Genomic DNA, 26199 nt, shown 5'->3' on the forward strand with positions numbered 1-26199 from the left:
CAATGGCACATTTCAACATTCAGTCATTCATTTAATTTAAGCAGGAGTAGCAGTATTTTACCCAAACATGATTAGATTTCTTAAACATACTGTTGTCTGTAGGAGCTTTGGCAGAAAAAGACTAGTGTGCAGCTGTACATTAAATAGGGGAAATTTTATGCTGGAAATGGGATTTTATATGTAAATGTTTTTCTTGGATCAGGATTCTATATAATAGCAGTAAATAGGAAGTGGATTCGTACTTTGGAATTTTATGCTTGATTTAAACTTTATTGAAGGGACTGTCATATTAAAGTTTGTTAAAGGTTGAAATGATTGCATATATTTTTGTGGTAATTTTTTTGTGGAAGTTACTTACATAATACAAGCGAGGTACCAAATCATTTATCTAAGCAGATGTACACAAAATTGGTCCCAATACAGACTGGCCAAATATACCATAAGGTCTGAACATATTGGCCCCGATTTTATTGGCGGGTGAGATCGGTCCGTGCAAGGGGCCTGGGCGACCAACAAGCTCATATGTCGAGGCCTGGAGAGATTTTAACTCTTGGGCCTCATTTTAATATTCGGGCCCCGACTTCTGCCCGAACCTGGCTGAAATCATTGCCTGGTAGGTGGTCGGGAATTTGGGCGTTTGGAGGCTGCCAAAGGGACCCGCGGGAACGGTCCCCAGCAGTCAGGTAAGTGGATCAAGGGGGAGCTCCAGATGCGATCAGGGGAACACAAAGAAACTAAAAAGAAATTTCAAAACTTACTTTGCTGGGATTTTTCTGGCCCTCGATCCAGCTCCTGGCAGGTTTGGCCAGGTGGCAAAGCCACTGCTGCTCCACCGCTTAAACCTCTGGTTAAAATAGCAGATCAGGCCCCAATGGTGTCATCAGAGCCCAATCTGTATATTTATAGAGGACCCTGCCAGCTTGGGGAGGGTATCCTTGCCATTTGCAATTTAAAATTTCAGGCGGTCAGATCGGGGTTGGAAAGTGGGGTAAGTCCCCCACTCCATTTTAACTGACCCAAGCTTGGTTTCTGCAAGGTGGGGGGAATTAAAATTGGGGCCATTGTTCTTATTGATGTAAACAAAAGAAGTTGCATTTATATAGGACCATATCACATCCTCCAGCACTGAAATAAAACAAATTACTTTTCGAATGTTGTCGCTGTTGCTAATTTGCACATAAAAAGATCCCACATAGAGCAAGTGACTTGTCTGTCCAGTTAATCTGTATTTTGGGTGGTGTTAGTTGATGAAGGAGTGTTGACCAGGACACCTGCCTGTTCTTCTTTAATTAGTGGACTTGAATAGGTGGACAAGGGCTGCAAATTCCCTCAGAGCTGCTCCCATTCAGCTGCCGTATCTTCACCGGAAGTTATAAGCATGAATGGGGTTCCCATCTTACCTCCAGCAAAGTTACGGCACATGGAGCAGGAACAACTTCGAGGAAATTCCTGACCAAAATTTGCAGATGGCACAAAACTTGGAAGTGTAGTAAACAGTGAGGAGGATAGTAATAGATTTCAAGGGGACATGGACAGGCTGATGGAATGGGCAGAGACATGGCAGATTAAATTTAATACAGAGAAGTGCGAAGTGATACATTTTGGCAGGAAGAACGAGGAGAGGCAATATAAACTAAATGGTACAATTCTAAAAGGGGTGCAGGAACAGAGAGACCTGGGGGTATTTGTGCACAAATCTTTGAAGGTGGCAGGACAGGTTGAGAAAGCAGTTAAAAAAGCATACGGGATCCTAGGCTTTATAAATAGAGACATAGGCCCCGATATCACCAGGGAGGCGGGTTGGCAGCGGGAGGGCGACTGGGCGCATGGGTAACCCGCCCAGTAAAATCCGACCGTTCCCCAGTTCCCCACGCGATCGCGGGAAAATTGAAGCCACTTAACGTGGCTTTCGGGTTTCCCGTCGGAAACCTGCGCAGCGGGCAGACTGCGCACCCACATCACAGGCTATCAGCTGGAGGAGCCCTATTTAAAGGGGAAGTTCTCCAATGACTGATTCTGCAGCAAAGAACCTCACAGCACCAAGGAGCAGCCCAGGGGAAAGGCTGCCTCCAGGTTTAGTGATGCCTCACTCCAGGTCTTACTGGATGGGGTGAGGAGGAGGAGGGAGATCTTCTACCCGGCGGACGGGAGGAAGTGGCCTGCCTCTGCCACCAAGAAGACGTGGCTTGAGGAGGCAGAGGAGGTCAGCAGCAGCAGCAATGTCTCCCGCGCCTAGATACAGTGCAGGCAGCGCTTCAATGACCTAACTAGGTCAGCCAAATTGAGTACTCATTCTCCTTCACTCTGTCTTCCACATCACTGACCCACCCCACAGCTCTTTCGGCACTGCCAACGCTACTCTATCACATCACTCCTCACACTCACTCAAACCTCATCCTCAACTTACCTGCACTTACTCACCTCCCCAGTACTCATCCCACCACTACCACTCAACCCAATCCTCATACAATGTCATGGCTCTGTCTCGTACTCACCCTCTGATGCATCTCTTTCACGGTCAGCCTCACCCAAACCAATGTATTCAGCAGTTGGCCACATCACCATCCCTCACTCACGCCTCTCTACTTTCTCCCCTTATAGGAGAAGAGAGCTCAGAACGCACAGGAGAGGGTGAAGAGTGGAGGGGGGCTGCAATATCAGGTCGTCCTCATGGACGCGGAGCAGGAGGCTCTCAAATTGAGCCGCACCCTCGAGTGCTTGTCCGTCAGGGACGCCGAGACTGCCACCCGACAAATGGCTGGTGACAGAACTTTAACATTCAGCACTCATAATAGCAAATGATGTTAACATGCTTTGTCATCTTCAGCACCTCAACATCTGTCATCATGCTTATTATTGCCTTCCGTTCTCTTACAGGGCCTTCAGCGACTGCTGTGATGGCGGAGGACGATTCCTCAGAGGATCTGCCGGCCTCTGAGGGGGCACCATCACATCTGAGCGAGCCATCCACCAGCGCAGATACACACACCTTGGTGGGTCCCCGTCCTCACTTAGTTGGGGTTGCACATGGTGAGTCACCACACACATGTGAGCACGAGCAGACACTGGTGACAGGGGCAGCTGTGGAGAGTCTGCCTCGGTGGGAGCATTCTTCTCCAGGCTCTGCTCAGCTGGACACGGATGCTGAACCCTGGGGACCATCCTTTAAAAGGAGAATGATCGAGGGGCAGCAGCACATTTGCAAGGTCCTGGAACAGGTGCCATGCGCACTCTCCACAATCGCGCAGAGGATGGAGGAGTCCAACTCCTGCAAGAGTGGAATGGTGGCACAGGTATAGGAGGGGATCTCCGAGATACTGTCACAGGGACGTGCATCTCTGAGATAGTGTCGCGGGTAAGTGCAGGAATGTCTGCAATGGGGGGAAGGCTATCCTCCATCGAGCTTCAAGCACGGCTCACCAGTGAGTCCATTGAGGCCCTGACAACGGCCCTTCGGACTCAGGGTGAGCAACTTTCTACCACCTTAAACAGGCATGCAGATACACTAGCACTGGCCTTACAAGGCTTCACACATGTCCTCCAATCTGTCATCCAGCAGGGTGGTAGGAGTGATGTGGGCCTGGCCCAGGAGAGGGATGATGGCGAAAGGGGACATGGAAGTGAGGACACCACTCAAAGCGTTCCCATGTCTCACCCGTTGCCCCCCTCCCAATCTGTACCCGCAATGCTGCCTCCTCTCCAGGTGGTCGAGTCTGCCCCTGCACAGGTGCAGGTGGAGCAGTCTTTGGAGAGGCCCTCACGGGCACCAAAACCCAGAGGGCGTAGGCCCAAAGCATCTAATCACGGCATGACCAAGAGCAACCTGCCACTACCTCTGCTGCAGCCACAGAGGAAGCACCACGTAGGAGTAGTCGGAAGCGTAAGGCAAAGGTTTTGTGAGCACAAAGGGGATGCACAAGGGTGTTTGACGGTTTGTCATGTTTTTTATTTATATTTGATTTTTGTTCAACTCACATTAAATATTATGTTGTCACCACTACTGCCAAGTCTTGGCCATTCTTGACTGGCTTGTACAATAAGTCCCTTTCATGAGGTTCACCATGAACACCCACACTTGATGCCACCCATTGGGTCACTCTACAGTGGGTGTAGGTGTAGTTGCACGACTATTTTGTGCAGGAGGCGGGGGAGGGGGCTGGTGTGGCCACTGCTCTTTCCAGGTGGTGAGGACTGGACACTTCACACTGTCTGATGTTAGGAGAACCGTTCACATATCAGTGACTTCCTGCCCTCATGAGCAGCCAGGTGAGCTGCTGTTCTGCTGGGTTGCTCCTCCTCCTCTGCCTCCTCCTCCTCGTCCTCCTCCTCCTCCTCACTATGGGTGGCAGATGTGGATGGGGCCTCCTCCAGTGGCACCCCTCTCTGTTGTGCCATGTTGTGCAGGGCACAACAGATGACTATAATGCGTCCCACTCTGTCTGGTGTGTAATGAAACGCTCCCCCAGAATGATCAAGGCACCTGAAGCGCATCTTGAGCAGCCCTATAGCATGCTCCATTGTAGACCTGGTAGCGATGTGGCTGTCATTATATCGACGCTGTTGCTTGGTGATGGGGTTCCTCAGAGGTGTCATGAGCCACGTGTACAGGGGGTATCCCTTGTCCCCGAGGAGCCAGCCCTTGCGGGTGTTCGGTGCGTGGAAGAGGGGCGGGATGTTGGACTCCCGGAGGATGAAGGAATCGTGGCAGCTGCCAGGGTATTTGGCACACATGTGAAGGAACCTCTTGCGGTGGTCACAAATGAGCTGAGTGTTGATGGAGTGATAGCCTTTCCTGGCTCATGTGGAGGTGCTCGTATTGCTATATGGGTGCAATCGATTACACCCTGCACACGTGGGAAGCCAGCCACAGCGTGGAATCCCACTGCCCTCTCTGTCTGGCTGAGTTCATCCATGGGGAAGTTGATATAGTGTGAGGTCCTGCAAAACACGCCATCGGTGACCTGCCTTATGTACTTGTGTGCAGACGACTGAGAGACCCCAGCGATGTCCCCGGTGGCACTCTGGAACGATTCGGAGGCGAAGAAGTTGAGGGCAGTGGTGACTTTGACAGCAACAGGTAAGAAGATGCTGCTCGGGCCAGCCGGGAGCAGCTCGGCATGAAGGAGGCTACAGATGTCTGCGGCTACCTGGCGACTGACTCTGAGCCTCCACATGCACTGCTCATCAGAGAGGTCCAGGAAACTGAACCTCAGTCTGTAGACCCTATGGCGAGGGTAGTGCCTCCTGCGATGCCGCTCTCTCTGTTGTTGCACTCCCTGCTGTTGAGCAGGTGCCTGTGGTGCAGCACTCTGTTGTGGAGCTCCATGTGGCGGAGGCGGAGGTGGACGGCGAGGCTGGCGAGGCTGGTGATGTTGCCTGTCCTTGGATGAAGTGATGGCGACTCCCCATCCTGATGGCGTGAGTTTGAGGGGATCTGCAAAGTAGGTAAATGTGTTTGCACAGCAGAGTTTAGGGTATAAATTAATAATTTCGAGTGGAAAGACAAAGGTGATGCAGCCAAATCTTTGTCTGAAGTGACAGAGTGCCCTGCTGCAATAAATGAGGTATTCCCCCCCAACTGTCAAAAAATCCTTTGCGTCTCCCACTGGCTGCTGACTGAAACACGTCTGCTCCAACAGGGAATGTTTCCCACAGCACGGGAAATACGCTGAGGATCCTTCAAAATTGCACCCCTACCAAAATCTCCATTCAATGAGGTCCGTCAAGTACCTCAACTACCTAAATAAGTATTTAAATTATCATCCCGCCGGCTTTAATTGCCGGTGGGAGTCCCGCATGCGGGAGCTGTGCACGTACCCGAATGCGTCATTGGGGAACCCGGAAGTGAGCGGGTTGGAACCGGGCTCTGAACCCGCTCCGGGATTCTGCCATTTTCAGAGCCCCCCCACCCCCAACGCACCCACTCGGCCATCCGAAAATCGGACCCATAGAGTACAAAAGCAATGAAGTTATGTTGAACTTCTATAAAACACTGGTTTGGCCACAACTGGAGTATTGTGTCCAAACACCACACTTTAGGAAGGATCTGAAGGCCTTGGAGAGGGTGTTGAAAAGATTTACTAGAGTGGTTCCAGGGATGAGGGACTTCAATTAAGTGGATAGACTGGAGAAGATGGCGTTGTTCTCCTTAGAGCAGAGATGGTTGAGAGGATTTGATAGAAGTGTTTAAAATCATGACGGGTTTAGATAAAATAAATAAAGAGAAACTGTTCCCATTGGCAGAAGGGTCGAGAACCAGAGGACACAGATTTAAGGTGATTGACAAACGAACCAAAAGCAACGTGAGGAAAATCTTTTTTATGCAGCGGGTAGTTATGATCTGGAATGTGCTGCCTGAAAGGATGGTGGATGCAGATTCAATCATGGCTTTCAAAAAGGAATTGGATAAATACTTGAAGGGAAAAAGTTTACCGGGCTACTGAGAAAGAGCGAGGTAATGGGACTAACTGGATTTCTCTTACAAAGAGTCGCCACAGGCTCGATGGGCCGAATGGTGTCCTTTTGTGCTGTAACTATTCTATGATTCTATGATTCTATAAAGTGTCAGTCTAGATCATGTGCTCAAGTTCTAGAGTGGGGCTTGAACCTATTAACTTCTGACTCAGAGTTGAGTGGCGTCAACTGAGCCAAGCTGACACTTCAAAAATTGCATCTCTAATCCCTATGCAGGCACAATTTTGAGGTCACGTAAGTTGACCCCTAATATGTATAAAAAGATGGGACCTATAGACAGGAGTTTATGTTAGGTAATATAGGGGTCTTCAATTCCTTTGGATGTGCTGTACTTACTCTCTGCATTGTCTGATATCAAGTTCAGGGGAACAGACCCTAAAGTTTCACAACTTCCTCAGCATTATCTTTCACACAAGGTAATTAACGTGATATGTAAGGGAGGATTTTGTACCTCGGAACAGGCAAGTCGTTTGTGATGTTAGATGGGACAGTCCTCCAACTCTGCAGATAATGTTTCGTTATTAGTTCCAGCAATTAAGGGAAATGCTGGTTCATCCAATACTTTTTTGCATGAATTAAGTATTTCCATAGTCCTTTGCATGAAACAAACTTCAAACAGAAACACTTCTGTTTGAAGTTCCTGTTAATCAGCAAAGGAGAATGAGAGCGGGGACAATGGGTGTAATTTTAACCCCAAAGAATGGGTAGGTTGGGGGCGGAGGCTTTTTCAAGCATGACTGCAACCCATCTGCAATGCGCCCACTTCCGGGCTTAACATGGGCGCGTGCAGCCAAAACCCGGAAGTCGCATCACCAATTAATGCCGACGGGTGGATCATTAAAGGAGCAATTTACCTACTTGAAATATTTGAGGTTGGTAATTTTTTGTTGACCCTGAACCTGAAACAAATTTTATTTCACCTACACGGGTTTCCCATGGCTTCTGAATCTCGCCATTGAAATGGAGGTGAGATGCAGCTGAAGTTGATTTGGCCTTTAAACCTGTGATTGAAACATATCAATAAAATCTCAGGTATTGCAACTGGTGCTCTGAGGCAAACGTTTGGCTGAGAGTTCTTTGTGTTGGGTCTCGATTCACCCTTTCAGCCATCACTGAATTAATTTAAATATTCAGAACAGAATCAAATTATTAACATCCTGAATCAATCTTGAGTGTGTGCACAAGCTTATATTTTTAAGACTGATGACAAATCTGAAATATTGGAATGTTCTGCAGTCAAGTTACTTGAAAGATTCATAAAATTTTCTAAGAACCTGGCTCTTTTGCTAATATAAATTATAGCACTCTAAATATGTTTTCATATCCATTCTTTACATTCGTGTGGTCCATCTCTTTCCTTCTTTTTCTGGCTTTCTGTCTCTCCGTCTTTAGCAATAGGCTTTCCATAGATATTTATTACAAGCTTGGACTCCCACAATTATTTGTATTGTGTTTCTTCACACCTCACTTCCAGTAAACACTTCATCCCTTTCTCTAATTTTCTGCTTCTCTGTCATACCTGCTCTGATACATCTACTTCCCACACTAGAGTATCTAAAGGTCCTTCTTTTTCCTCAGCTGAGTCTTCCCTCAGCAGTGGTTGAGAGGACCTCTGATTGAATCCACCACATTTCCCATATGCAGCAGAAAATTACTAGCAGGGACATCCGTTAACCTTTTCATCTTTTAACGCTAATGCTAGTCCTGGTGCTGTTAGGAAGTTCAAAATATAAATGTTACCGATATTGCACTGATCATCAAATTGCTTCTCTCCTGCTCATGCTGGTATATGTTCCTTGTTCCTGGCCTGAATCTGGAGCCAGCTCTTCATGCCTTCCTCCCCGTGCAGACTCAATGCAGACCGGCATGTTTTGCAATGGGTGAGAGATGCTGGTGGCTCCCATTGACTCACTGCTCAACTTCAGTACGTTCGCTGCATGCCTTTCCTTGTTTAACATTGGTATATGTTGTCTGCTGGCTTCACCTCACCAATATACAATCAGTAATAAAAAACCTAAAGTTGTTTGTAAACATAAGGAAGTATAGAGTATCTTAAAAATACAGCAATATGTGTAACCTGCAAAGAATAAACATCCATGGAAATCCAGGACGGTGGAAACACACACAGAATCAACAATAGAATCCTCGGAGCAATAGGCAACCCCAAAGAATGAATCCCAAATAACATGAAACACAGAAGCCAACCAAAAATGATTGAAAAAGTTTGTTAACAAATCTACTTGAATTACACTTGTGGCTGGCGGTGAACGTATGTCTGCAAATAGCTCAGCAAACTTCCAACCTGCCGAGGAAACTACCAATTGGACTTGTTGCTGAGTTCTTGGGAGCCACCAAGACACCCCATCCAGAAATTGGATAAATCTCAAGCTCCTGTCTCGTTGCACCTTCTCCCACTCATCCCTCTCTCCCGCTCACCTGCTTCTCTCCTCCTGCCTGCTTCCCCTCCCGACAGGCAGCCAGCCTGTCAATCTGGCTGGCTGTGGCGTGTGAAACCCGAAAGCAAAAATAATTACCTTCAATTGAGTTGTTATCACAGATTCCGAAGCACTCACTTCACTTCCGGGTTTCCTAGGTGAAAATCTAGCCACCCACTCGGTCACCGGCTCCAAGTAAAAATCATGCCCTATGATTCTATAATGGTCATGGACAATTTCAAAAACCAGCTGAGCAAATTTGAGATGTGGGATCTTTAGAAATCTATAACGGGGAATTAATATGGTTACATAATGTTAGCAATAAATCACAAAAAGACTAATGGACCCCCAGTAGATGAACAGTGAACTTGAAAATGAATAAATGTGCCAACTTTTGCCTTGAGGACAGTACCTCCCTTTTGATAAACTGCAGGCCATCTTTAAGTTGACAAAGGCTATGAACATTGGAAGACTTTACAACTTCTTTCAAGGTAAGTGAAATAATAAACACACTAACCATTATTTTTGTAGTAAATTGCATCTAGTATTAAGCTTTTTTGGTACAAAATTATAACACGTTACAAAGTTATTTTGTTATAATGGGTATTGGATCTGGGTATCTCTTATATTTCTGCAATGAAAAGAATCATTACACTTGGGGGAACTTTGCTGCTAGATAAGATCAAGTACAATAATGTATCTCCACGGCAACTGAGAAAGATGAAAATGGATAACTTGAAAAATAGTCAGGACTTAAGATGGATGCGTGAGATCTGGGCAGATGCAGAAAGCAAAGGTGGCTTGTAGATCAGAAAGATCCATGCGGTTAGTATGTATTATTGGAGCATTAGTAGAGGGATATGATGATGTGTTCCTGCTTCTGTTATTAGCATTTAAAAAGGAGAAGACAGGCATGATACATGATGACATAATGCTCATTTTTAATTTTATAGAACCCTTGGGAAAACCTGGTCTTGATTTTTTTTGAAGATCTGTGTTGAAGAATTAATGGGTTATACATATTAGTCCAGAATCATTGCATAACAAACTTCTGTCTGATTGATTTTAAAGCTTTGTTACAATTTCATTATGAGTACTTAAATAATAAAAAATATAAAAAGCAATAAAAATGAATCAACACAGAAGTAAAACCCTCAGTAGTTGTAAATGGGTTCCATTTGGCTATCAATTGAGAACATTATCCTTTTACATATAAAATTAATGAATTCTGCGCCCTACTTGCAGTAATGAACTTAGGCTTTTTGAGGTTCATCTAGTTTTCTTTTCTTTTGTGTGTTTATAGGCCCCCCTTTTATAAGAAGTCGGGGGTGGGGGGTGGTTAGGGTGTGTTTTATTTAAAACAAATCAAACCAAATAACAGTGTCAAATTATAATTTTATTGTGATGATCCAGGATGCACTCCAGCCCCTGCGGTGCCCACCGGTCGCGGAAAGCCTCAAGCGTACTGGCAGATACCGTGTGCTCCCTCTCCAGGGCTACCCGGGCGAGGAGAATGCCGCGGAAGAGAGGCAGACAGTCGGAGCGACCGCCCCCACGGGCCGCGTCTAACCTGGACTTGTGGATAGCCACCTTGGACAGGCCCAGGAACAGACCCACGAGGACGTCCACCGACCTGCCCGCCCCCCACCTCACGGGCGGCCAAAGATCAGGAACGTGGGATTGAAGTGCAGCCAGAACTTGAGGAGCAGCACCCTGAAATAGTGGAACAGGGGCTGCAGCCTCCTACACCCTATGAATAAATGAAACACGGACTCATCCAGGCTGCAGAAATTGCAGGCGGCCTGGGAGTCCGTTAATTGGCATATATGCCTGTTGGTCGCGACTGCTCCATGCAACACTCTCCACCCCAGATCCCCAATGGCACACGGGAGGATCCCTGAGTGGAGAGCCCTAAGTGAACTTAGGCTTACTCAGGATTAACATCAAAGTCATTTCTGAATTGGAATTGATTGCAATTGGAGTTTTTCTGAGGTCAGTTTTGCCCATAGACACTTGGCGCTGCTAATTGCATGTAAGTGCATTTAGTGATATTGTGACTGAAGATACCTGAAGCTCCTTTGGGACTGATTGGAGGAGAAATTGGATCGTGAACCTGCCGGCACAAACAGAGCATAGGGAAGGATCAATTTCAGGCAGCGACCCTCAGGTATGTTCAATGGTTGGGGGGAGGGAAGAGGGGAGGCGATCAGGAGGGGGCTGAGCGGGGGCCGGCAATGGTCTTCTGGCTTCTCTGGACCCAGGAGAAGCACTCCTTCTCCTCCAAGCTGCACATTCAGGTAAGTATTTATTACAAATCTTGCCTTATTGGTGACGGCCTCTAGCGGTCCCTCTTTAAGGACTGTTGGTTAGGCCGCAGCAGGCTCGGCACCAGCTACATTCAGGGCAGCCCAATTTCAGGAAATAGTCCTAAAACAGGTGTTAGGCCCCATTTTTGCATATGCAAAGGGCCCATTGATTGCTTCAGGCACAGACCCTGGACATGTATACTGGAGCCTTTACTAAGATGGCGGGCGGCCCACTTTCGATGCGGAATGTGCATGCGCGCACTGCCCGCCAAATTAGATGCTGACAAATTTCTAGGCTAAGTATATCATGGAGTGGCACAGTGACAATGAACATTAAGCTGGAATGAGGACACAGATTTGAGTCCTGTTCTGTTCAGTTTACGATATGAGCTGCATTGAGCAAAGGAAGTGTGGGGAAAATTGAAGGGAAGAGTAACCCCTGTGCAGTACCTGGTGCTTGCTACTGGCTGGCTACAGAAGGCAAGCTGTGTCCTCATCCTCTCTGCTGCAGAATTGCCAGGTGAATAAAATGAAAAGGGACAAGATTACAGGGAATACAATCTTCCAGAAAAAGAACCATGGATAAAGAAACTGAATACATCACTAAAAATAAATCGGAATCCAGTGCAGCGACTAAGTATATTAATGCACTAATATTGTGTGCCACTGAAGTGTGTAGCCACCACTGCGCCTATGACAGTTTTCTAATTGCAAGTGGTTTGTTGTGAGGTGGAGAGTGTGAAAAACTAAGGATTAATAAACTTGTTTTTTTTCCCAAAAAATAACTTTATTCATAAAATTTGCAGCAATACATACAATACAGTTGTCATATCACATTCCAAACGTACAGATTATACAATTTGCAGGTAACATCAAGTACAGTTCAATGAACACATTTTACATAATTACAGTTCATGACACTCTAGGGTGCCTCGTTGCATTACACTCAATACAGATTATTGATTTCAGATTCATTACAGGTACATTACAGATTCATTACTGGTACATTACATCAATTTGAATTTTACATTTTGCCCGAGGGGGTTTTTCCCTGATTGCAGCCCCTCGGTATACAATGGCGGAAAGGCTCTAAATGGTTGCCTTTCCCCACAGAGCCTTTGCGGCGACTGCACCCAGCCTCAGTGCGTCCCTGAGCACGTAGTCCTGGACCTTGGAATGTGCCAGTCTGCAACACTCGGTCCTTGCATTGGAAGACCAGCAAGTTTCGGGCAGACCAAAGGGCATCGTTCACTGAGTTGATGGTCTTCCAGCAGCAGTTGATGTCTGTCTCGGTGTGCATCCCTGGGAACAGCCAGTAGAACACAGAGTCCTGTGTTAGGGAACTGCTCGGGACGAACCTGGACAGATACCACTGCATCTCTCTCCAGATCTTCTTTGCAAAGGCACATTCCAGAAAGAGATGGGTGACGGTCTCGTCTCCGCCGCAGCCTCCTCGGGGACAGTGTGCGGTGGTTCTGAGCGTCCGGGAGTGCATGAAGGATATGACGGGAAGGGCCCTTCTCACCACCAGCCAAGCTATGTCTTGGTGCTTGTTTGAAAGCTCTGGCAATGAGGCGTTCTGCCAAATGACATTGACAGTCTGCTCGGGGAACCAACCGACAGGATCCATCATCTCCTTTTCCCGCAGGGTCTCAAGGGCGTTACGTGCGGACCACTTACTGATCGCCTTGTGGTCAAAGGTGTTTTTTTTGCATAAACTTTTCGACGAAGGACAGGTAGGGCGGAACAGTCCAACTGGATGGAGCGTTCCGTGGCAGCGTGGCCAGGCCGATCCTTCGCAACACTGGTGTCAGGTAGAACCTCAACACGTAGTGACATTTTGTGTTTTCGTACCAAGGGTCCACGCAAAGCTTGATGTAGCCGCACACGAAAGTGGCCATCAGGATGAGGGCCACGTTGTGCTGCTCTCATTCACCTTCTGGCATCCAGCTCCAGAGTTGCATTGGTAGAGGACTACAAGGAGATCATTTGTCTTGCTACTCAGCTACATTATGGTGACTGGCATAAGGTGTTCTAAAGAGGGCAAGGAAAATAGTAGTGAGGAGAAGGAGTGGGAAGTTTAAAAAAAATGTAAATTCAAATTTGAAGTGCAGAGAGCTGGAAATTTAGTATGCTGAATCCTATTCTAAATTTGAATTTTAATTGCTTCAACATATTAATGTTGATTTAATGTGACCATTATTTGTTTCAGTACAAGCTTTTTTTTTCAAAGACAGGAAAGTGATAACATAAAACCCAAAATAAACACAAACATCATTATTAATCAACACATTTTATTTCTATTACCACACAGTTGATGAAGGAGTTCTCAAGACCAAAGACACCACATATACTGAAAATAAACCTATGCTTTTGAAGACTATATGCACCTTTGGTAGTGTGATACCGTAGTCTATCATTATGTATTCTCAATATTATTTATGTTTGAAATCTGTAGATGTAAGTAGATAAAAGATGATGTGCACATTTAAGGGGAAGGACATTATGTAGCCAATGGCTCATTCATTGAAATTAGGTCATCTATTATTCTGAAAATGTCAAAAGAATGTTTGGAAATAATGACCATTTCTTAAAGGTGCATGTCAAAATATGAACTTTTTTTCTCTTCCCTAAATTAAAGGGGTAGAAATTTGTCTGGATCCGTATTTGGCTCCGGAATCGGCACTGCACGGGTAGCGCGCACCTGAACTGAGAGGTCCAAAATTGGGCCTCGAGTCTTATCTAAATATTCCGGCGAACTGCCTCCCCAGGCACCTTACCCTTCATGATTGAATTTTGGGCCACTCCTGCTCCTCCTGGTGCCACATTAAAATTAAAAAAAATATTTTTTACTTACCTTTTGGGTAGCGGCTGCATCTATGCCAGCAAACCTGATGGAGCTGCTGCACTCAGGCAGCCCAATTTCCCTGAGGGGCCCTAAAACAGGCATTAGGCCCTTGGTTAGCATGAGCAAGGGACCTAAAGCCTGCTTTAGATGGCCGTTCCAACCAATATGGCATCTGACATTTTTCAAGTGTCCTTGGTAACTTGCAAAATTGGTCATTTTTGTCTCCATTTTCCACAGGGAAAACAGGAGTAATGAATGACCAATTTCTACCCCAAAGTCTCCAACTTTCCACAGCTGCTAAATAAAGACTCTGATGTGGTTTGTGTCAGCACTTGAGAACTGGGATGACAAAAGTCTGGCAGAGACTGCTAGTTTCACAATGAGATAACAGTTTTATTTAACTCTTAGTCTAACCAGTACAACAACTCCAGACTTCTGCACTCAGCAATCTTTAGATTTAAAAAACAATGTTTGTACTTAAACATTTCATTGTCATAATTTGAACTCAGGGGTTTTCAATATTTGGAGAAGTGAGAAAAAATTAAAATACAAGCCAAGTCCAAAGAAGGAATTGTAACTTGCTAAATTGGTGCAATTCAGATCTGTTGAGAAAAATTGTGTATTTCCCTCAATTTAGGCTAGTTTAGATTCTGACACACTGTGCAGCTACTGACCCCAGGAAACCATGCTATATGCTAGTAAATCTGCATGCCCAGATGGCTTCCCATCATCACAGCAACCTGGTAGAGATGGAGGAGAGACTCAAGCGTCTCCATTACCAGTAAGAAACTTTGCAATTTTACCAAAACTTCAAAAAAATATTCTGCTCAAACTATTATTTTCTTCTATGAATAAAGCACTTCCCAGACTTACCTTCTCCTCTAACACAAGGTCTGTGCTTGAAGCACCAGTACAGTTTCTTTCTTTTAGGCTCTGAAATTCTGAGACCTGTGATCTGCTGCCATAAGTGGGGCAGAATGGGACTCCTGCCTGCCAAACCACCCTGATGCTGACCGTGCCCTTAATTCCAGGGTCAGTAAATTTAAATAAAGGCATTTGTTGGGGGAGGGGGGGCGCGGAGGGGGATCAAAGCGCATGTCCGCTATTAGTAACTGCCCATTTATGCAGGGAGGCCCTGAAAATTCATGGCTGGGGAAGTCCTGGTAAAGGCAAGGGCAGCAGCAGGAGGAGCCAAAGCAAATCCTGGGAATTCAGCAAGAGAATTAAGGTGCCTTTAGTACTTTGTCATTTGGATCATGGGAATGCAAATTTAGTACACCGGCTCTCTACATTTACATTGCTAAAACCATCTCCCTTGTGCTGATGGCAGAATCAAAGACTTCCATTTTCATAGGATAAAGGAGTTGGTTTCAGCAATATAAATTCAGGGAGCTGGTGTATGAATCCAAACTAGAGAAGCACTAAATGTAAAAGTATCTTAATGGAGGGAAAAACACAAAGAAAGGGGGCAGTAAAAGAGACATAGGTAGAGAGTAACAGAGAGATAGTTATAGTGAACTTATAAAAATTAAGTTGGAGACAGTTCCTCACCCAGTAAGATTGATGGATGGGGTAAGTAGACCTTCTCTGAATATAATTGGGAATCCCCACCTTATGTGTTATGTTGTGGCACTGGAACAAGAATAAATAAATCAATAAATGGAATAAGGAAATGCAGCAGGCAGATTGCATCATTTTACACATAAATTTATGTTTTGATAGAAATTGCCTCAGAAACCACAGATTAACATCCCAATGCTTGACCATTGTAATCCCGAAGATAGTGGCCACAGAGCAAATCTCACAGAGGAATCTCAAAACGTGGAAGCTTGTCCTGTGGGAGATGGAGGTGCATGTAAACTGGGCCTTTCTTATCAAGCATGACATGAATTTCTGCTCAAGATAACATTATATGGTGTTACATAGAGTCTACAGAACAGAAACAGGCCATTCAGACCAACTGGTCTATGCCGGCATTTATGTTCCACACGAGCTTCCTCCCACCCCTCTTCAGCTAACCCTATCAGCATTACTTTCTATTCCTTTCTCCCTCATGTGTTTATCTAGCTTCCCCTCAAATGCATCTATGCTATTTGCCTCAACTATTCCTTGTGGTAGTGAGTTGCACATTCTTACCACTCTTTGGATAAAGAAGTTTCTCCTGAATTCCCTATTGGATTTATTAGTGAACATCTTATATTGATGACCGCTAGTTTTGGTCTCCCCCACGAGTGGAAACACCTTCTCTATGTCTACCTTATCAAACCCCTTCCTAATTTTAAACACCTCTATCAGGTCATCCCTCAGTCTTCTCATTTCTAGAGAAAAGAGCCCCAGCCTGTTCAGCCTTTCCTGATAAGTATATCCTCTCAGTTCTGGTATCATCATTGTGAATCTTTTTTAGATCCTCTCCAGCACCTCTATACCCTTTTCATAATATGGTGACCAGATAACTTAGTGGAATGTAAAAATTGAAATTTGTTTTGTTTTCTTTTGCTTTAATTATTGGTGGGATTTTATGGAGTCTATGAACCTGGATGACTGTGAAAGGAATAAGAAAATAGGGTTGACTGGGAGGTTAAGAGACTTAATGGCCCCTAATTTCCCTGTGAGTTCTATTGGACTCATGCGATATCCCACTCAGCCTTGTAAGTGGCAAAAAATCCCCCCACCCATACAAGGCCAATGACGTCAAAGGGCAGCTCCAGGGGCAGAGCCAGGGATGGGCACTCCCTATGGTGGGAGTTTCTGCTTCCCTGGCTTAGGCAGGGCCCAGCATTCGACTGGAGGCAGGTATGCACTAGAGGCAGGTATGCTGAGTGTGATAATGCATACAGGCCTCCTGATGAACTAATATGGGCTCCACCATTGGGGGTGGGGTGGGTGCGGGTATCTGGGGAGGGGAACGGACTAGAACCCATAGAAGAAGTTAATAATTTTTCTTCCAAGAAATGTGGATTAGCTCCCTTACACAGGGGGCTAAGAGGTGAATTCTGTGGTCTTTGAGTGGGGACTTAGGCTTCCCCCAGATGGCAGATAGTCAGTGGATTTTATGGCCGCATGGGGCAGCTAGGCGCTATAAATGTACCTGTAATGGCATAAGTGCTCACCGGCTCTATCTAAATGAGGTGCCCTCTAACAACTCGCAAATGTCAGTGGGGTCAGCGCTGCAGGAAACTGACATCAGGATCATGGCCCGTGAATTTCCAGGGCCAATTTCCTTTTAATAAATGGCAGTTTAAAAGAAAATGCTGATGGGTCTGTTGGCTGTGGGTTGTATGCAGGTTTCTAAGGAGAGAACGTTCAACACTTTCATCTCATCTTGTCATATGGTTATATTACAGGGTGGTTGTAATTTATTTAACGAGGTCACCTTCTGATCATAGTTTTCTTAACTGCTGCTTTTGTGCTTGGATTTTAATTATTACAAATATATCAATTTATTTCTGTCATTCAATTACATAATCAGCACTACACTGCCTCTAAGGGACAGTGTATAGAGACTATTGTTATTGATTCAAGTAACTAAGGAGTGTTATTACAAAAATATATAACTATGTCTTCTGACACAGTGCGGTAGATTTTGAAATTAAGCGATAGTGTAAAACGGATGATATTGAATTGACGGCTTTACATATCTCCCATTTCCATTGAAGTCAAAAAAACGGGCTGTTGATTCGCTATCACCCGTTTTACACTATCATACAAAGTCAAAATCTACCTCAGTGCATCTGCTATTAAGAACACCAACTAATATTGTAAAGTCCCCCCAGGATACAGTAAATGCAGCAAAGTTTTTTAAAATTTCAAAATATACTTTATTTCATAGAATTTAAAGATACACACAGTTCAATGTAAATATCACAATTCCAAACCAGCACGATTCAAACCAAAACACTACAGATCGTACACAAAGCGATCTCATTATTACAATTCAAACACAGTATTTCTTATGACTCATGGTGTAGAATACAAGGTGGGGTGGCCTTACATGGTTGCCTTTCCCCATAGAGCCTTTGCATAGGTCGCACCTCGCCTCAGTGCGTCCCACAGCACGTACTCCTGGACCTCGGAGTGTGCCAGTCGGCAACACTCGGTTGTGGACAGCTCCTTCAGCTGGAAGATCAGCAGGTTTCGGGCGGACCAAAGGGCCTCCTTCATTGAGTTGATGGTCTTTCAGCCACAGGTGATATCCGTCTCGGTGTGCGTCCCGGGGAAAAGCTGAGTAACTGCTACAGAGATTTGTACCCACATTACCAGTTGGCAAGGACTTTGCCTAGTGCTCCTGCACTCTCCTTTAGGCCTCTCATTTTATTGTAATTGTAATTCATTTATTACAACCAATTATCTGCCTCTTCATTACATATTTCAAAGTTTATGGTTAAACAATTGTCATTTTTGATAGAGTATATAGAGTAGGAAAAGAGTAAGAAAAATATGTAAAAATATATTGGATGAAAAGGGATAAAATGCTTTTCCTGTTTTGCAAATGTCTCAAGTACTCCAGTTAAACACCTCAGCAAAGCAGCCACTACCTCACCAGTTTGGCACTTCCAATTTCTGCATCAGGCTTCTGCAGTAAGATTGTTAATTTAGTATCAATTCGTGTTGAATTATGAACAATTTCATGTTGTAGCCCTTTGCCTGGTATGAAATCAAACAAAACCGTGCAAGCTTGTTTTGTACTAAACTCTGGCAGCCAGCAGAGAAATGAAGCTTTATCCCGCAGCCTGGGCTGAAGTTACAATTTTTGGCTCTGCACCAGATATTCATCTGTGATCTGTATCACTGGTCTCTCCCAGAAGAAGATCCCACGTCCCTTACGATCACAGGTTTGCATTTGCTGGCTGATATCTAGTCATACAATAGCACAGCCCAGGAGTTGTAACAGTGAAAGCCCCTGTTCCATGAACTGGATGCTGTAATCTGCCACATGTAGCCATGTGCCCTTCTCCAATTGTCCAAAATGCAGACCTGCTAACACTTTAGTGAGATGAGGCCAAATATAAATTAATGAGCTGATTTATTTTACTAATAATAAGTGAATAGTCAGAATAACATTTAGAGTATATCTCACTTTACTTCAAATTAATTCTGTAACACTCCTCATGACATAAGACATACATCACATTGTGCCTGTTAGCTGATTAAATACTTTCTTTTGAAACCAGTCAGCCCAGAATTTAAATCAAAATTTTTTCTCTCTAGATCTGGCTCCCTTATCAGGTCTCCCTGACTGACTTAGACCATATGTTTCTTTGTCCTTTTGTTACCTGGAAGGAGCTACAGTGTAGATCCAATTCCTCATTTGGGAACGTAAATCAAACATGCAGTATTACAGTATATAAAGCAGGGGGATTTCCTTATATTTCCCAATAAGGAAGCTACCCTTTGTATTTCTTCAATATAATAATTCTGTACAACAACTTGCATTTATATAGCACCTTTGACATAGAAAACCATCCAAAAGTACTTCACATGGGCGAAATCAGACAAAAGTGGACACCAAGACAAAGAGATATTAGAAGGGGTGACAGTCACAGAAGTGGGTTTGAAAGAGGGCTTTAAAGAAGCAGGGGGAGGTAAAGAGGCAGAGGGGCTTAGGGTGGGAATTCCAGAGTGTGGGGCCTGGTCGGCTGAATCAGGATTCTCATGCTGTGAATTCTCAGGATGTTGATTGACGCTGTCATATGTGTCCAGTCCTTTGCCAACCTTCTCTTTTGCTTAGTATAATTATAAATCAAACAAAACCAAAACCATTAGTCTAATATTTATTGATTAGAAAAGTTGTATTAGGCTATTGCATGGACCATAAAATCGTCCGTAATTCTGAATCATGTTTACATTCAGTGTTAATAACAAATTTCTCTTGTCCTTTTAATTCTTGATCTAACATTGACTCCATGTGAGCTCTAATATGATTTATAGAATAAAAGGAACAAATAAATTTAGGATAGGACATAATGTGAAGCTTTGTCAAGGCCTGTTAAAAATAATTGAATGCCTGAGGTGTATTTGTACAAAGGCCTTCTTTAATCAAATACATAATATATCTGTATCCAACAACATGTTAAACTTGTGATTCTTAATTATAGCCCAAATACAGTAGGTCATCATTGTGCTGCCTGCTAATTAGCATGATTCCTCCGTGCAGCCAACGCTACCCACGCTGCTGAGAGGCTGCACGGAGGACCAGGAAACCTGAAATGGGGCATGGCCTGCACTCGTCACAGGCAGCCTTGACCTCTTAAAGGTGTAGGTGCACATTTTAAAGGGCAGGTGCACAATCTAACTGGCAGGAGAGAATGATGGCAGGAAGGATCGCGGGACCGGTATGAGACTGCGGCCCACGCTTCTCAGGCAATGCACTGGAGGCCCTGGTGGAGGGGGTGGATGAAAGGAGGGCCATCCTGTACCCGCAGGGTGGCAGGAAACCCTCCAGACACCAGCTTCGCAGTCAATGGGAGGCTTTGGCCCAGGAAATCAACGCCAGGAACACCGCACCACCCATGTGGGTGCAGTGCTGAAAGAAGTTCAATGATTTGACACGAGTGGTCAAGGTGAGTGAATGCAAGTGTCAAGTGGCACATCCTACCAACTGCACCTGCTCCACGCATCACACCCCCGTCACTCATTCACCAACAAACACTGCCCATCCATATGCAATGCTGCACTTGGCATGCTGCATTCTCACCCTCACATAGTACCACACTTGCAGACCACACAACCACAACTCACAGGTCGCACACACTGACAGCCATCTAACCATGAGAAGTACATCACCCAGACACCTTGCAGGATATTCACTAACACATTGCCCTCTGTCTTGCAGGAGAAGGTGGCGCATATGGGCTTGCTATATACTGGCCACCAGAGCGGGGGGGGCAGTTCTGGATTTAGTTCTAGGAAATAAAGAGGGGCAGGTGGAAAAAGTAGCAGTGGGAGAGCATTTTGGTGGTCGTGATCATAATACAGTTAGTTTTAGCATAGTTATGGAAAAGGACAAAGACAGAGCAGGAGTTCAAGTTTTCAATTGGGGAAAGGCCAATTTTACTAAACTGAGAAGTGATTTAGCAGAAGTAAACTGGAAACAGCTACTTGAAGGTAAATCAGTGTCAGAGTAGGGGGAGACATTCAAAGGGGTGATTCAAGGGGTTCAGGGTAAACATGTTCCCACAAAGAAAAAGGGAGGGGCTGCCAAATCTAGAGCCCCCTGGATGTCAAGAAGCATTCAGGGTAAGATAAGGCAGAAAAAGAAAGCATGTGATAGGCACCGGGAACTCAATACTACGGAAAGCTTAGAGGTGTATACAAAGTGCAGGGGTGAAGTTAAAAAGGAAATTAGGAAAGCAAAGAGAGGGCATGAAAAAATATTAGCAGGTAAAATCTAAGAAAACCCAAAGCTGTTTTATAAATAGATAAAGAGCAAGAGGATAACTAAGGAAAGAGTAGGGCCTATTAGAGACCAAAAAGATAAACTATGTGTGGAGGTGGAAGATGTGGGTATGGTTCTTAATGAATACTTTGCAACTATCTTCACAAAGGAGAGGGATGATGCTGGGATTGAAGTTAAGGAGGAGGAGTGTGAAATATTGGATTGGATAAACATAGCGAGAGAGAAGTATTAAGGGGATTAGCATCTTTGAAAGTGGATAAATCACCAGGGCTGGATGAAATGTATCCCAGGCTGTTGAAAGAAGCCAGGGAGGAAATAGCGGAGGCTTTAACAATCATTTTCTAAACTTCACTGAATACGGGCGTAGTGCCGGAGGATTGCTAACGTTGTACCGTTGTTTAAAAAGGGAACGAAGGATAGACCGAGTAATTACAGGCCAGTCAGCCTAACCTCGGTGGTGGGCAAATTATTGGAATCAATTCTGAGGGACAGGATAAACTGTCACTTAGAAAGGCAATGACTAATCAAGGACAGTCAGCATGGATTTGTTAAGGGGAGGTCATGTCTGACTAACTTGATTGAATTTTTCGAAGAGGTGACAAGGAGGCTCGATGAGGGTAGCGTAATTGATGTAGTCTACATGGATTTTAGCAAGGCTTTTGACAAGGTCCCACATGGCAGATTGGTCAAAAACGTAAAGGCCCATGGGATCCAAGGGAATGTGGCAAATTGGATCTTGTCACCTGCTCAGCGGAGTACTGCAGGGCTTCAACTGTACGGTCTGCTCTGCACGCGTGTGTGGGTTCTGGACTGGAGTCATGACCAGAGTCATGAGGGGATAGCCCTTGTCACCCAGTAGCCAGCCTTTGACTTGCCGAGCCAGTTGAAAGAAAGCTGGCATGTTGGAATGCCGCATAATGAAGGCGTTGTGACTGCTCCCAGGATAGCGGGCATTGATCTCCATGATACGATGTGTGTGATCGCACACCAGCTGCACATCCAGGGAGTGGAACCCCTTTCAGTTCGTGAAAATTGCTGAGTTGTTATGTGGAGCACCCAAGGCAATATGCGTGCAGTCAATGGCACCCTGCACCATAGGGAAGCCTGCAATGCGAGCAAACCCTCGTCTTGTCTCTATCAAGAGGGAACGTGATGAATTTGTTGTATATCTTGTACAGTGCCTCCATGACGTTCCTTATGAGGCAGTGCACTGCAAACTGTGAGATGTTGCACAGATTGCCAGCAGAGTCCTGAAAGGATCCAGAGCCATAGAAGTTCAGCGCTACAGTTACCTTCACAGCCACAGGCAATGCTGTCCTTTCCCTGCTCTGAGGCTGCCGTTGTGGCTGCAGCAATTGACAGATCTCAGCTACGACCTCTTTGGTGAACCCCAGCCATCGGATGCACTGATCTTCGCTCATGTTGAGATAAGAGTACCTGAAGGTCCTAATTGGATATGGTCTCCTGCTCAGCATCCTGCACCTCCTCCTCCTCCTCCCTCTCCTCGCAACTTGACCTGCTCTGCGTGGCCTCTCAGCATGTTCCCAGTCATGTTCAATGCCCAGCGGGAGCCCTAGTAGCTCTAACTATGATATTATGGTTGCCAGGAATCTTGTTCAACCACTGTTGTAACTTTCCCAACCATAAGGCAGTATCTGGCAAACCACTCTCAAATAAACTCTAGCAACTCTCTGTAAGTAAAGGGAGCTTCAACAAGCATTTCCTATTCTACCAGCAGGTAGAAGCAATATTCCAGCAACCAACCTGCAATACCTACATGATCTCTTTAAATAGCACTGGTCGGAGGGTCCTCCAGGCTGTCTAAGACATGTTGAGGTGTGCATGGTTAAGTGTGAGTGGAACGTGCGCATCCGAGTCCCATCTTGGATCTCCGTGGGGCCACATAGCACTGAAATAATGGGTGCTACACGGCCCAATTTAGTGCCCATAGGCTCTTGACAGATCCCTGACATCAGTTAATTGTATTTTCCCTGAACCTCTGGGTGTGCAAAACAGATGTTTGTTGCCTGGTAAGGTCCAGACTTAGAAAACTGCTGCTGACTTCCAGGTTTCTTTTGGGTGATTGAAAACTTATATTCTTCATTTTGAATCATGCTGATTAGAATATGTTTTGATGTGGGTCAGTAAGCTTAGCTCTGACTATGATATTATGGGCTGGATCCTCCTCTGCAATCACACATAAAAATGGGTGGGATTGTGGCAGAAAATGAGGGAAAATTTGGGCGGTGAGGTCCACTGCTGCCTCACTGCTCTGACCAGGATCTACCTCCCTTTGCCCTGCTGGGACTGCTGCTGGCTACACTTTTCCTACCCACCACATAGCGGGTGGGGCTTGGGTACCCAGGGGATTTCCTCCCATTCATCCCACTTATCATCGCTTCCTAGGGCTGTCATGTGGAAGGTGGTGGTAGGCCCTGTGAAACAGTGGTAAAGGCCCAGAGGTTCCCAATGGAGTCAGAAGGCCTTGCGGAGGTCTCCTTTCCCTCCAATTTGGGACCAGCACTTACCTGCTGAAGGTTTCGGAGACCTTCCTTTTGACCTTCAGGACTCTTCTATCACTTTAAGATCCTTTGACACCTTTTCTGGTGTTGCAGTGGCGTCCCCGCTGCAGCATCATCGAGATTCTCTTTTTTGCAGTGGTGGGTTTCCTCTTGGAGGCAGGAATCATGCTGAGATCCCACTGTGCACTACTGACTCCCAGCCAAAGAAATGGATTGGAATTCGGGCAGGTGGAAGTCCTGCCCTGCTAGAACTCTGGCTTGGAGAGGAGAATCCTAGCCTTTCTTTCTGGTGAAGGAGGAGGATCCTATTGCCTCATAAAATGATGACACTGAAACTTGCAACCATAACACTGATCTTTACAATAGGATTGCATGCATAGCTGTAGTGAAGTACTCTTTATGTCCTCACTCCATTTCTGGGAATAAGGATTAACCCATGTATCAACAATGGACACTGGAGATCTGTTGCTTCTTCTTTGTCTGGTCTAGAAGTAACATAAATCAGGGTATAAGCATGTTTGTCATTCTATTGTTCCTGTCAATGCCTTCGCATCTCGGCATTAATTCATCACCTGGTACTTTTTCTTATAATTGTCTTTGTTTAATTTGTTTCAATATACTTTACACAAGAGAAAAGCACATTATATTCTACCAGTGGAAGTATTGCATTGATATGTAAGAAAGGCTAAGCTCTAACACATTGATTATTGACTCCAGAGCCTCCCACAGTGTTTTAGTTTTAAATATAATTTTCAGTAATGTAAACAAAGCTCTAGCTCTGACATTAATTTGCTGAAAGATTCAGGTAAGGCATCTAGTCCAGAACTTTCTTCAGCTTGAAATCCAACCACTTATTTGTTGTAAATGATTATCCAATAAGTCGGAAAAGCAGACAAAAATTTGTCTTGAATGAAAACATTTTTTTTGTCTCTGCACAGGTCACCTTAAAATACTGGGCTAGGTTACGTAGAATTAAAGAAAAAACTTGCATTTATATAGTGCCTTTCATGACCTTAGGACATCCCAAAGTGCTTTACAGCCAATGAAGTACTTTTGAAATGTAGCCACTGTTGTAATGTAGGAAATGTAGCGGCAAATTTGCACACAGCAAGGTCCCACAAACAGCGATAAGATAATGACCAGATAATCATACTGGTTCTTCACATAGTGACGAGTGTAATATGAGGAAACCAACTGTTGCCTGTATCACTAAATGGATGGTACTGGGGATATTCATGCAAGATGTGAAGGGCTTCATTGTAAAGGCTGAGATCAAAACCGTTCTTATTGTTTTAAACTGTTTTAGTGATGTTGGTTGACATAGAATTACATGGAATCTACGGCACAGAAACAGGCTATTCCACCGAACTGGGCTATGCCAGTCTTTACACTCCACATGAGCCTCCTCCCACTTTAATCACCTCTTCCCACCTTGCCCCCATGTCCCTCTATTTCCTTTTCCCTCATGTAGTTAAAAGATAAGTCGCTCAAACGTAAGAGTTGACAGTTTAGGCAGAAACTCAAGCTGTATGCCAGCTATCATACTGCAGCCTTGAGCACCCACTGATTAACAAATTCTTTGTCCTCTCTTGAGAAATACAGAAGCAAATCAGCCCTAATCTGCTCTTTATCTCGTCTTGTGAGGCGATTTTTCTTATCACTCTCATGCTCCCAACTCTGGTTTAACAGAATTAAACAACGTGACTAAACTGCTCGGCCTAGTAATTCAGGGGTGCCATTTCTGGGCGTATGAGGGGTGCAGGGTATGATCACTGCACCTGAATGGTGAGGCCTGAGGCATCCCTGACATTAGGCCTCAGGCCTCATTTGTATGAAGCGGGCGTGCTGCGGAGAATAAGAGACACCGACAGTGGCTCTCAGGTAAGTGAGAAATGGGTCACTCACTGGGTCGGGAGAATCAGTAGTCTGGGGGGGGAATGGGGACGAGAGGGGGGGAGGGGAGGGGGTGGAAGGGGAGGATGAGAGAGGGGGTAGGGGAGGTGAGAAGGGGGTGGAAGGGGAGGACGGGAGAGGGGGATGGGGAGGAGTGGAGAGGGGGACGGTGAGGAGGGAGGGGGAAGGGGAGGAGGGGGAAGGGGAGGAGGGGATGGGAAGGGGAAGGGGAGGAGGGGGTGGGGGAAGGGGAGGAGGGGAGGGAAAGGGAAGGAGAGGAGGAGAAGAGGGAAGGGGGTGAGGAGGAGGAGGGGAGCGGAGGAGG

This window comes from Heptranchias perlo, chromosome 8 (assembly GCF_035084215.1).
Source record: "Heptranchias perlo isolate sHepPer1 chromosome 8, sHepPer1.hap1, whole genome shotgun sequence".
NCBI classification, from domain to species: domain Eukaryota; kingdom Metazoa; phylum Chordata; class Chondrichthyes; order Hexanchiformes; family Hexanchidae; genus Heptranchias; species Heptranchias perlo.